Source organism: Electrona antarctica (genome assembly GCF_951216825.1).
Source record: "Electrona antarctica genome assembly, chromosome: 17".
NCBI classification, from domain to species: domain Eukaryota; kingdom Metazoa; phylum Chordata; class Actinopteri; order Myctophiformes; family Myctophidae; genus Electrona; species Electrona antarctica.
In genome coordinates this window covers 8,372,811-8,386,091 of record NC_136798.1, presented here as the reverse complement: position 1 = coordinate 8,386,091, position 13,281 = coordinate 8,372,811, and the positions used below count along the sequence as shown (strand labels likewise).

Below are 13,281 nucleotides of genomic sequence, written 5' to 3'. Positions count from 1 at the left end.
CGTTTGGGCTAATGAGGTGACGGGAGGAGGCGCTCGGGGAGCGTCGCTATCTCCGCTGGTCGATTCTCCCATGGCTGCAACGGCTTGATGTGTAATTGTTTGCGCGGCGGTGTCACATGGCCGAAAATAGCCCGTTGACAAGCTCACGATGCGTTGCCGCTGCCACACGCTGTGAGCTTGTAGATCGGCAGCTTTTGCCTCTGTTTATTATATACCATGCCTCTGTCTGTCTTGCATGCATGCAGTTTGTCCTCCTCGATACTGTCAATGTTCTTATTTTGATGTTTTGTTCTAGAGTTCTAGTTTTGTTCTTTTCTTTCTTTCTTTCTTTCTTTCTTTCTTTCTTTCTTTCTTTCTTTCTTTCTTTCTTTCTTTCTATCTATCTATCTGAGTTGATGTGGGGTCCGTGTGTTGTACTGAATACGGATACCACCGACATATCGACAAGGCTGTCTCTTTCTCTCTGTGAGCCGCCCGGTGGTGTCGGAGCTCTGTGTGCTTCGTTCACTCTTAATTAGTAATGAGATGCTCTCGTCATCCCAGCCTGCGGAGGGGGGGGTTTCTGGTTGAAACGCAAGGCGTTCCACATGCTGAGTTACAGACAGTTGGAACTGGTTGTTCTCTTCCCTAATTGACTGTCTTTTCTGTTCATAAGGTACAGACAGTATACCGGGCTGTGCTTCTACTAAACCACAGGGGATAGGCGTTAGAATTGAGCGGCATTGCCCTTTACTTTTCCACAACGTTTCTTCTCCTCGTGCCCATTTTATTTCTTCCCGTTCCATTTGCACTTGAAACGGTGCAAGAGCAAAACCATGAATCACCCTGACTGAGGACGGAGGAGCCACATGCACACGCATAGACATGCACGCGCACAGTCGCACACACCCAGCCACACAGCAGAACACGCGCATGCACGCACACACACACACACACACACACACACACACACACACACACACACACACACACACACACACACACACACACACACACACACACACACACACACACACACACACACACACACACACACACACACACACACACAAATATAAATACCTTTCAGCAGCCATCAGTGTCCCTGCATCACTCTTTTAGCTGCTGTCTGCTCAAGATAAGGCCCCGGTTCCGTTTCCCACTGATTGCCCTGATCTTCCTCTGTGTGTCCGTGTTGACTTTGATGACGACGAGGGTCTGCATCTTGCCAGTCGCAGCAGCAGCCGCCTGCAGTTCAGGGAAGGGACCACCGGGTGGCAGTAAAGCCACAGACAGGCCCGCACCACCTCATCCCCCCCTGCATTAGAAGAAAATGAGATGCAATCCCCTGAGCATGAAATCAGCTTTCCTCTTTATTTTCCTCCCCTGCTTTTATTTCTTCTAATACTCTCTCTCTCTCTCTCTCTCTCTCTCTCTCTCTCTCTCTCTCTCTCTCTCTCTCTCTCTCTCTCTCCGCTCTCTCTCTCTCTCTCTCTCTCTCTCTCTCTCTCTCTCTCTCTCTCTCCCTCTGCAAACACGCAGCCCTGCAGTCTTCATAGATCGTGAGCTTATATAGAGAGAGTGCCGTGCAATCTCCAAAACAATGCAGAGTCATATCTGCAATCAAGTTATTGTTAGATTGAAGTCGTTCGATAGCAGAGCTCTATATATTGTGTGCGTGGGTGGGTGGGTGGGACTGTGTGTGTGTGTGTGTGTGTGTGTGTGTGTGTGTGTGTGTGTGTGTGTGTGTGTGTGTGTGTGTGTGTGTGTGTGTGTGTGTGTGTGTGTGTGTGTGTGTGTGTGTGTGTGTGTGTGTGTGTGTGTGTGTGTGTGTGTGTGCGCGTGTGTGTGTGTGTGTGTGCAGACATGCATGCATGCAGCTCTGCGTGAGTTTCTAATTGACAATGCGAGAGACAATCCTCCCCCGCATTCTCTTTCTGTGTGTGTGTGTGTGTGTGTGTGTGTGTGTGTGTGTGTTGCCTGGCAGCTGGCAGCAAATAGCAGTAATTGTCTGCATCTCAAACTCCCTCTCTATCCACTGGCCAAATGCTAGCAACTTGAACAAAGTAAAGGCAACGTTCGTGCCAGTGCAGTCCTCCTGTTCTCCTACAACAGTGCGTGTATGTGGTGTGTTGGCATCCGGCCTGCATAACCTCTGTGCAGCTCTCCATTGTAGCCGGCCTGAGATCTGGTTGAGAGAGGTGTGTGTGACTGTGTGTGTGTGTGACTGTGTGTGTGTGTGTGTGTGTGTGTGTGTGTGTGTGTGTGTGTGTGTGTGTGTGTGTGTGTGTGTGTGTGTGAGTGATCACGATAGTAGAAAAATATCCCCCATTATATACAGAATGTACAGTATAGCCTTATATGCACTTTTGCATCAGCACACATTTTCCTTTGTGAAACAACAAATACTTTGCAGTGATCTTTTTCCTTAGGGAAACCGCAGACTATTTCATAGTCGGACACTCTTGAAAAATAATGTTCTGGGCAAAGCTTTAATGCAACAACATGCTCTGCTTTTAGTTTTATTTAAGCACTGCGAAATAACCCTCCCTCTCTACTCATCCTCCTCTACTTTGCTTTCCTTTCCTTTAATCTCTTCCCCGTCTGTCGTCTGTTTAACTCTCCTCCTCCCCCTGCTCTTCCACCTTTTTTTCACCTCTCCACTTTCCTCCGCTCACCTCTCCTGCCCTCCTCTTAATCCAGGCCCTTTCTTCCTTGTCCTCCCGTTCTCCCCTTGTTGTCGATCCCCGCGATTACGCCGCCGTTTCATTGCGCTCCAAGAACGTGGGAGCTTTCTCCTCTCTGCCGAACAGAGGAGGAGGAGGACGGGCGGGTGGACACTTTCCTCTCACATCCAGAGCAATTACTCAGCTCGCATAATAGAATTACCGCCACAAAGGTCACGCTGCATAGTTCCACGGGAACATTGTAAACAAACAAGTTAGCAGGGGAGAGCGAGGGAGGCAATGGCCGAGGGAGGCCGAAGACAACAAATGAAAAACAAACAAACAAACGGCCTCATCGGTTTGTCGCGGACGTTAACTAACTGTTTGTTTTCGTGGTGAATTTCTCTGTCGAGGCCAGTGATCATCACCGGAAAATAAAAACGTCCTTCATTGTCTTTGTTGGTGCCCTCGGTGGGTTGGGCTGCGCGGCTCCAGTGCTTTGCCACTTATAATGGGAAATAATCTTTGTTTTAAATGTACCCTGTAGCCTTTTTACTTCATTGTTCACTTTGGAGAGCAGAGGAGAGACAAAAGAGAGCGGCACAATAGTACCCTTCAGTATGACATGACGTCAATGATGAATGAAGGTTAGAGAAACAAGCAACAAACAACAATAAACGCCCCTGCACCTAGCCAGACGCACGGATGACACACATGGAACGCACGCACGCACGCACGCACGCACGCACGCACGCACGCACGCACGCACGCACGCACGCACGCACGCACGCACGCACGCACGCACGCACGCACGCACGCACGCACACACACACACACACACACACACACACACACACACACACTTGCACCCAGGGCTGGTACTGTACATGAAGCAACGTATTCATAGACCTCCTCATGCATAGTTGAGGAGTTTTCATATGAACGTTGAATAATTTTACCTGCTGTCCCTGTAAACGGGTTTAAGTAGCGCTGCCTGGCAAAGCCTGGCTAACAGGTGTTCAGCACCGTGCTCATGGGCTACTGGACGGGCTCATGGGCTACTGGACGGGCTCATGGGCTACTGGACGGGCTCATGGGCTACTGGACGGGCTCATGGGCTACTGGACGGGCTCATGGGCTACTGGACGGGCTCATGGGCTACTGGACGCGGAGGTGTTCAGCACCGTGCTCATGGGCTACTGGACGCGGAGGTGTTCAGCACCGTGCTCATGGGCTACTGGACACGGAGGTGTTCAGCACCGTGCTCATGGGCTACTGGACGCGGAGGTGTTCAGCACCGTGCTCATGGGCTACTGGACGCAGAGGTGTTCAGCACCGTGCTCATGGGCTACTGGACGCTAACAGGTGTTCAGCACCGTGCTCATGGGCTACTGGACGCTAACAGGTGTTCAGCACCGTGCTCATGGGCTACTGGACGCGGAGGTGTTCAGCACCGTGCTCATGGGCTACTGGACGCGGAGGGAATGCATTCTGCTTGGCTCCGATTCAGCCAGCCACAGATGTGTGCTGTAGGTAGCAAAAATCAGGCCGCCGTACCTGGGAATCCTTTTTGGAAGCAGCGGAGCTGGTCAGCCTTTCAGAAGGCGAAATGAAGGTGAAAAAAAAACATGCTGCTTGTATAACAGGGGCTTAGGGGAATCGATGTCGCACTAAGACGGATGTTTTGAAGGCTTTGAGTCTGTTCCTGAGCGGGGATCACCTAAAAGTTGTCCCCGCTTCAAACTACATCATATCCAAGCCATTTAAATTACACATACTGTCACCACCATTCCTCCTGCATTAGTGCTACAGGGGTTTCCAAATGGGTGGAGCAACAGCAGAGTATAGCAGTGCAGCAAGGATTTTTTTATTTCTTTCCCCCCTTCGTTTGCTGTCACACAAACCTACATTATGGAGATTATCTCAGCGGGAGAAAAGCTCCAGTATGAGCACATTTCAACATACTATCAAACCAATGTGAGCCTACGGTACCTTTTGGCTAAAGCGGGCTCGTAAAGTGGAGCAGAGGAATAATATGGGAACATTTGTCTATAAATACCAGAGGTAGATCAGAAATGGGCCAACACAGAGAGTCCCAGAGAGAGAAAGGTGTTTTGCCCTCAGGGTATTGCCTTTTGCCTCAGAATTATGCGACCTCTCATTGTTTTAGTGAGCGTTCTTTCATCCAAGTATACAATAGCTGCACAGGGTTTTGATGCAGAGCGAGCATCACATTTCACAGTACATATATTGTTTGTTGCTGTCGGGAGGAAACCTCATAACACCATTTTTGAGGTTTTTGATTTTTTTTTTGCATAAATCAGTGCTATTGAACACCATTTACGTCTGTGTTTTTTCGAAAATATCGAACCAATGGAAAGTGGTAAAAAAACGCTTTGGACAAAACCTCTTAACTCCATTGGACCCTCAAAATGTCTGCTAAAACAGCTAACTCCACCACCTCTCCCCCTCTCATGCAAGTAATTGAGAATATATAAAGTCACAACGACAAATTTGATGAGGCAGTATTGCTTGGTTTTCAAAATATAAGGTTTTCTTAATTTCCTGAAAAATTCCAAACATTTTGGAGTTGGGTGCTTTCTTCCCGACAGCAGAGACATGTAATGTCCAAGTCTGTCCAAGGACAACTGCAGCGTGTCCATCAATATTGTCAAATGTGTCCTGCTCAATTCCTACGTTCTCATTTATTGTTAGTTGCAACAAGAAGGCTATCAACCATTTTCATGTCAAGGACCCACAGATTGTATTAGACTGCAGACCCACATTCGAAAGGATTTCGTGCCAGGGAACCGCACAAGAGAAGATGTTTCTTGTTAGATTAGATTTAGTACAGAATTCTACAGCAGTCTATTCAATTGGTGAGGAGATAACATTCGAGAGAGTGATGGTCATTTGTATAATCTCATTCTCTCATTGGGCTATCTTGAAGTAATTGGCAAAATTAAACTATTCCTCATTTGGCTGCTGAGGAGGATCCCTGTAGAACCCCTCAAGGGTTCTGCTGAGGAGGATCCCTGTAGAACCCCTCAAGGGTTCCCACCCTGAGGAGGACCCCTGTAGAACCCCTCAAGGGTTCCCACCCTGAGGAGGACCCCTGTAGAACCCCTCAAAGGGTTCTGCTGAGGAGGACCCCTGTAGAACCCCTCAAGGGTTCTGCTGAGGAGGACCCCTGTAGAACCCCTCAAGGGTTCTGCTGAGGAGGACCCCTGTAGAACCCCTCAAGGGTTCCCACCCTGAGGAGGACCCCTGTAGAACCCCTCAAGGGTTCTGCTGAGGAGGACCCCTGTAGAACCCCTCAAGGGTTCCCACCCTGAGGAGGACCCCTGTAGAACCCCTCAAGAGTTCCCACCCTGAGGAGGACCCCTGTAGAACCCCTCAAAGGGTTCTGCTGAGGAGGACCCCTGTAGAACCCCTCAAGGGTTCTGCTGAGGAGGACCCCTGTAGAACCCCTCAAGGGTTCTGCTGAGGAGGACCCCTGTAGAACCCCTCAAGGGTTCTGCTGAGGAGGACCCCTGTAGAACCCCTCAAGGGTTCCCACCCTGAGGAGGACCCCTGTAGAACCCCTCAAGGGTTCCCACCCTGAGGAGGACCCCTGTAGAACCCCTCAAGGGTTCTGCTGAGGAGGACCCCTGTAGAACCCCTCAAGGGTTCTGCTGAGGAGGATCCCTGTAGAACCCCTCAAGGGTTCCCACCTGGTTCCTATTTCATTTTCAGAACCACTGCTATAACCTATAATAGCATTATCTAGACCAGTGGTTCTCAACATGTGGGTCGTGACCCCCAGGCGGGTCCCCACATGATTGTAAGGGGGGGTCCTCAGATTACAGTTAGGTGACAAAAATTGAATTAATGAATACCTCAAAAGAAGAAGAAAGAAAGAAACGGAAATAAAAAATACAATTAGGCCTACTGCAAAAACACGGTCAAACATTGGCCAATTGTAAAATTACATATATTGTCTTTATATGGTCTTTTAGCTACATGCTATTATATCTAGCACTAACCAAGATGGCGTCGTGTCAACCTTGAAATTTGCTCTGAAGCTGCAAATCGCTGGCGACTGATTTAATGGTTCCAAATGACGCTGGGCGATCTAAGTGTTAACATAGTGCAGTGGCGGCGCCACACATGCAGTGCCAGGCAGGAAAACAGACTGTATCACTCTTCATAGATGATGATGAGGAGGAGGAGGAGGAGGAGGTGGAACCCACTGCATAATGGTCATGTGACACACCATTGACCAAGCAACCAAGCAGCTCTTTATCCCACCGGTGCATCATCACATGACAACATGATGCCGTCGGTGGCTTAGACACTCATCCAGGCAGACGGCAGCCTTGACAGCTGGCTCCGCTACTGTTGGGTCTGATGGAAGTAGAAGATGGAGGAGTTTGATGTTTGCTGCTGCTCTGAGGGAGGGAGAGAGTGCTGTTTTTATTTCTTTCTTTTCTTTTTTTATTTCTTTTACATGGCTTTCATTTGCTAGCTGTGGGGAAGTATGATTTTCCCTGTGAAATGGCAGAAACGCATTCAAGCACAGATTCATGCAGTGAACATGCATATACACAGACGTGCACGTGTGTTTGGAGGCATAAAAAAGGAAGAAAAATAAAACGCTCCCCCAGAATGTCTGGTTCATACTCTCTCTCTCTCTCTCTCTCTCCCTCTCTCTCTCTCTCTCTCTCTCTCTCTCTCTCTCTCTCTCTCTCCCCCCCCGCCATCTATCTGTCCGTGTTATGATATCTCTATTAGAGCCGGGGTTCCGCAGCCAGCCCTTCGGGCCTAACGAGCTGTGCCGCCATTGGCCGATCAGGCTAATGAGGTTTGGCCGGCGCAGCGCCGAGTCACCGCGATAAGACTGGATGTCGCTCGTGTCAATTGATGTGTCACCACCAAGCAGCAAAGCCGCAGCATAATTGGATATGTGGCGCTGGGCAGCCCTGAAGGCCAGAAGAAACAGAATGCAGAATGAGAGAGGAGGGGGAGCCATCATGCCTGATTTAACTTGGCTGCGTGCTGTGTCGCGACTCAACAATAGTAGATCTCCAAGCTCACAACACGTCGCAGCACGGCACGTCTATAGCTTGTAGATGTTTTGTAGTGTTTTCAGTTCATGACACCGGCACGCAACTGAAGTATAAATAAGGCGGTGCGAGCGAGGAAAGTTCAGCGGAAGCGAGGAGATGTTTCTTCAAGTGAAGTGGGTTGCATTGCACTCATCATATGCTATATCTGGAGTTCATAAACATCAGCATGTGTCATCGCATCAGAGCCATGGGGTTATTGCTGAAGTCTTTCAGCCCTGTGGTGTAATGAGCTGTTTAGTGTCACCACCCCCAAACATCAAAATGGATTACTGCTCATTTTATGTGTCGGCATGCGAGACGGGGAGGTACATACAGTACACTACATCATGTGTGTGTGCCAAACATAGGGGTCATGCCCCACTTTGGATGCTCTCAATGGATACTATATATATATTTTTTTATATTCACATTATAAAAGATTTTCAGACATAAAAGAAACTGCTTCCAATCGCAACACGTTGCATCGTTCATCACTATTTTTTTTTTAAATGGGGCTTAATCAATTAATGGCCCATTGATTGATTGGGATACTCACACTACAAAACCATGCCGTAATAATTATACATATTTGCATGTATTCCGCTATTCTGAGTATTCTCAGACATAATATTGTAAGTACTGTACATTGGCAAGTCACTTCACTTAACCCCTTACAGCCCCCCTCACGTGTTGTCCCTGTGGGATCAACATATGTCTCCCCGCCATGCACAAGCCCTCTCCAGATCAAGAACACTAGTGCCTGTGTATATCCTACTTAATGCACCCAGAGGATAGCATATCTGATAACTATATGTATCCACAATAGGACGTACACAGCCATAACATCAGCTTCATAATCATATATATATCTCTCCACCCATAACGGCACAACTCCGACTTTGTCCAACGTGTCTTGGGGACTGCAGAGAAGGAAATGAGAGAGAGTGCGAGAGAGAGGGAGAGAGAGAATGATTGAGTTGAGCACATTACAGACAGTTACAGCGCAGGGTATCCATCTGTTCTGAGCCAGGAGAGGTAACCTTCAGGCTGTCACAGTTGTTCCCCTGCATGGCCCTGCACAGCGCTGTGCGGCCGGCCACAGACACATCCATCAATGCATGTTCCTGGACACACTTCACAAGCACCCGCAACACATACAAATCACCCAATCAATACCGCACAACAACTAGACACTATTTCAGGGGGTTTTCGAGGTGACATTTCTCCGGGAGTGTGTCTCAACTACATGTGTTTTTTTTTCGTACCCCCCCCCCCCCCCCCCCCCTCTCCTTTTCTTGTGAGATTGTTCATTGTGTTGAGGTTCTCTCGTGGTCAACATTTTTTGTCAGTCACTGCTCTTTTCTTTTCTTTTCTTTTCTTTTCTTTTCTTTTCTTTTCTTTTCTTTTCTTTTCTTTTCTTTTCTTTTCTTTTCAGTTATTTTCTTTTCTTTTCAGTTCTTTTCTTTTCTTTTCTCTTCTCTCTTTTCTTTAGTTTGTATAATTTGTATGAATGATAGATGCATTTATTGGGCGATAAAGGGAAAGAGCACATCTGCACTTCCACAAACATGCAGGTTATTCACTATGAACAGATGTTCATAGTGAATAAAAAGAGAATACATATATAGATAGAAACGGGCAGCTTGTCATTAACTTCTGTTGTGAATTGCTGCTGATCGGAACACGGCTGATGGTTTTGGAGCTACACACAATTCATTTGTCACTGGCAGCTGGACCTCCTCCTGTTTGCCCAGAATAGGGACGCAATGAGTGAATGAATGAACAGATTAATTAATTAATTTAGGCCTGAAGTCGAAATAAAAAAAACGTTCGCTCTGAAAGAATATATACCTATTCAAAGATTTGTGCCGCATTTTTACGATTTAAAAAAAATAGCAGACCTACATGTTCATAGCGCGCCACTCGGTGGCGCGCTATGAGCTTGTAGATCTGCTATTTTTCAATAGCTAAAGTATAACAGAATGCTTGAAACACCAAAAGGGGTTCCCGCCCAAAATGGGTTAATTCATGAAATGGTCAATTCCTCATTCACAACTACTTATTTCCTTCTTCTTTACCTATTGGTTTGTAAGGAACCATGTACAATATCAAACATAATTGTTGCCATTTGACGTATTTTTACAAGATTTGGCTTCAGCTCATTTCCATGCTGCAGTCCCTTGGCAGGTTATAGTTACATATAGCCGCACAATCCCCAGTAACAATAACAATGCACACAATATAGCACACCATTACACACAATACACAATGTACAATGGGGAATATAAGTGTAGAAAGGCATGCATAATGTAGTGGTGCATTAAAACAATGTGTTAGCTATAGGCTATATTACAATCAAACACAATCCAGATATTAGTGAATACATGTTTGTTTAGCCTTAAGCCATGTTTTCACGTTAGCTATGAAGCTTCTCAAGGAACTGCTACTCTTAAGTGTATTCCAATTGCTAATACCGTAGCCTTAAAAGTGATGGCAGACTGGCCAAATATTTTGCGTTGAATGGACAATGTCCACCAGATGAACAAAATATTGTCCTTGCAGTTATGCCTGTTTATGTCACTTGTCTTTTTTGGCCTAAAGGAAGGCCAAGAATAAGGCAAGCAGGGTCAAACATGATCACATTTCACAACAAAAAACTTGACTTAGATTGTGCACAATAACTGGCCAATATCCTATATTGGAACGCTAGTACAGTGAGTATAATCTCCCTCATTTTAAAATCTGAGGCAGATGTTTTCAGAGAAATACAATCTAGCCTTCTGTTTGTGACGAAGACTAGGTGAGATTTATTTATTTTATAATTTTTATCCCACGATTTTGCAACCCAGTTTTTTCACCCAGTGCCAATTATCTAATGTAATCCTGGGCGCTACACTTCCTCTGCCAACCTGGGGGGGCAGCGGACTACTAGGTGTGATTTCTAATGGATGTATACAGTAATCCTCAACTGAATCTTCCAGACTGACATTTTTTTTGTTGCTATTTTCACATATTTCACACCAACAAGCGTCTGTATGGAGCATTACCTAGTGTATCAGAGAAGATAGCAGTAAGGAGGATGAGACTAGCTGGCCACTGCCACCGACAACAAGAACTCCCGGCCAAAAAGCTTGTACTGTGGGAACACCTACCTATGTGGACGTACTAAAGAAAGATGCTGGTACAGAAAGCACAAATGAGCTGGCCAGATGTATGGAGAACCGAGATGACTGGAGACGCCGATGGAGGGCTCGTCTGAGGACGACGTAGAGAGAGACAGTCTTTGTCTACAATTTCCACCCCAAGGTCCTTCTCCCATGTCTGCTATGTGGTCTGGGTCTTGCGTAGATATTAATTAGCCTATGCCATGAAGTTAATTATACTCCTTGTACAGTTAATCCAATTAATCTGAGAGGTTTTAGGTTACAGTACTGTATATCTTGATAATTATATTGCGGCCGGAGATCTGATTAACCCATTTTGGTGTTAGCATTATGTTATGCTTTAGCTATTGAAAAATAGCAGATCTACAAGCTCATAGCGCGCCACCGAGTGGCGCGCTATGAGCTTGTAGATCTGCTATTTTTGAAAAATCGAAGAACGACTGACAGAAACATAGCTTTTTCAGAAAACTGTCAGGATGTAGAAGACATTTTTAGAATCTGATCTCAGGTCAAAATGGGTTAAGGGTGTGGCCATCAAATACGTATCCTACTACAGTAGTATCCATTTAGATTTTGATATAAGCATTCCATTGAGGCAGGATCTCTGCTAAACTGCAGCTTTAGGAGAGGATGTACAGTACAGGTATGGCTTGCCAAATAAAAGATTGCTCTCACCTTAACCATTCAGCCACAAACCAATTGTGAAGCCATCTGAAACCCACTCACATTTGGAACATCTAGAACTCCAGTGTAGCAAAAAAAAAAAGAAACCTCATTTTGGTAGATTTAACCTGCTTTTGATGCAAATAAAATGAGCTCAGTCAACCTTCAGCAATCTTATAATCACCTCATTTGAGCGGAATAAGTGAATACGACGCGATAGCCCTGGTAAAACGTCCATCATGATGAGTGTGACCGTACCCAGCGGAGTCTGCCCATCAACACAATTAACACTTTATCACATCCAAACGATAAGTGAAATCAGGGTCATAAGTGAAATTCACGAATTGTAAAGGCGTTTAACCCATTTAGGCCTGACCTCAACATTTAAAAAAATTCTTCTTCTAGTTTTCCATTTTTCTAGTTTTCTGAAATAAATATTTTCACGATTTTTCAAAAATAGCAGACCTACAAGCTCGTAGCGCGCCACTCGGTGGCGCGCTATGAGCTTGTAGATCTGCTATTTTTCAATAGCTAAATTATAACAATGTTTAAAACACAAAGGGGTTCCCGCCCAAAATAGGTTAATGTTAACGGCATACCTCCGAGGCTTTTTTATATGGAACACTATGTCCTCGTTTTACTTTCCAGACTAGAGCCACTCGCCTCGTAATGGGCATGTACTTGGTGTACTATGTAGTAGGAGGTCGTGTCAACTCTGTCAACCATTCTGTTTATTTGGCCATTAGAAATATTGATTGACAGGCCAGAGAGAAACGGTGAGAAGTGAAGCTGCTGAACTGAAATGTTGCCGAGTGCCTCACAGGAGCTCTGTTAAAGGGAGATGACATTTTTATTCAAAGAGAATACACAGTTACCTAAAAACGCGTAGTCGTGGTTTACTTGACATTTACCCTGTCATTCTTCATAGGCAACTAAGTCAACTACTCGATCACTCGATTACACACTTATCTACAGTAGATAAGTGTGCGCTAAATGCCTAAATTGAAGAAGGAAAAAAGTATTTTTGGCTAATTTATTGATAATTGTATTGATAATTGCCTTGCTCCCCTTGTCTCGTCATCACCTTCTCTGTCTTCCTCAACTTCTCTCTGCCTTGCTCCCCTTGTCTCGTCATCAGACTCTGTTTTCCTCAGCTTCTCTCTCTCATTCTCTCACACAGCGTCACATGCTGTCTTTTTCTCACCTTGGTTGCCAGATATGTGTTAACAGATATGTATCTGTTAACAGGAGATTGAGCTAACTTGAGTGGTAAGTTCTAACAGTGTGCAAGTCTTACTACTACTACTACTACTACTACAGGGTGTAAATTTGCTCGCTTTTGAGAGAAAAAGAAGGAATGCAATGGGATGACATGCATGCACATTTTTTACATTATGCTTTCTTTTTTCATCTTAACAGACAGAGAGAAAGAACACATACAGTACCAACTGCTCACAGGGAAGGGGAGAAGAAGCACATTAAACACATGAGCACGCACGCACGCACACACAGACACACAGCTAGACAAGACATTGAATTTCTGTTTGAGCGATGATGTAAGGCTTCTGAACTAGAAAGGCTGGAGTGGTGGAGGCATAGCGTTGGAGGCATAGCGTTGAGGCGTAGCGTTGCCAGCAGCAGCATGTGGCAGTATTGGTTCAGCAGAGATTAAGTAGGAAGGAGCTGTAAATGGGCCGCCTTGTTGTGAGACTGGGTTGTGAT

At 45.9% G+C, this 13,281-nt stretch overlaps 1 protein-coding gene across 2 annotated transcripts in view; it reads left to right on the top strand.

Annotated features, from left to right (window-relative positions):
- Positions 1 to 13,281, top strand: part of LOC306941203 (neurexin-3b-like) — a 317,329-nt gene that overhangs the window by 95,380 nt on the left and 208,668 nt on the right. The window lies entirely within an intron of this gene.